This window comes from Penaeus monodon, chromosome 21 (assembly GCF_015228065.2).
Source record: "Penaeus monodon isolate SGIC_2016 chromosome 21, NSTDA_Pmon_1, whole genome shotgun sequence".
Lineage (NCBI taxonomy): Eukaryota > Metazoa > Arthropoda > Malacostraca > Decapoda > Penaeidae > Penaeus > Penaeus monodon.
Genome location: NC_051406.1, coordinates 12,201,949 through 12,202,838, shown reverse-complemented (window position 1 = coordinate 12,202,838; position 890 = coordinate 12,201,949).

Here is an 890-nt window from a genome sequence, read left to right as displayed (position 1 = left end):
ATACAAGAAGGCAACATTTAGCCTGAAGGGTTCTCACACAGGAGTGACGTCTTTGCAATTGCTCACTGGACGTCCATGGCATACTATTTAGCCCGGCAACGCTTTCTCTCTCTGCAACTATGAATTTTGGGCTGGTCTGACTGGCTATTGTATTGATATTATAGATTTTAGTTCCTCTGATTGGCTACTGAGTTGATATTATAGTTTGAGGGCCCTCCGATTGGCTATTGAATTGATATAATAGTTTGGGCTCTTCTGATTGGCTACTGAGTTGATATTATAGTTTGAGGGCCCTCCGATTGGCTATTGAATTGATATAATAGTTTGGCCTCTTCTGATTGGCTACTGAGTTGATATTATAGTTTGAGGGCCCTCCGATTGGCTATTGAATTGATATAATAGTTTGGCCTCTTCTGATTGGCTACTGAGTTGATATTATAGTTTGAGGGCCCTCCGATTGGCTATTGAATTGATATAGACCGAGGTTCCTCCGATTGGATATTGAAATGATATAGTTTGAATCTACATTGAGAAAAGCTCCCCTGACTGGCTATTGAGTTGATATTATAGTTTTGGGTTCCTCTGATTGGCTATTGAATTGACATTATAGTTTGCGGTTCCTCTGACTGGCTGTCGAATTGATATCAAAGTCTCCTCTGATTGGCTAGATAATTGAGGTTATAGTTTCGGGCTCTTCTGGTTGGCAAAGGAATTATTATAATAGTTTTGGGTTCCCCTGACTGGCTATTGAATTGATATTATAGTTTTCGACTCATCTGGTTGGCTATTGAATTTATATAATAGTTTTGGGCTCCTCTGATTGGCTAGTGCAACCTTTTTCATGCTGTGGACCCTGGCCAATATATAATAATCTCCAATGTATGTCATCT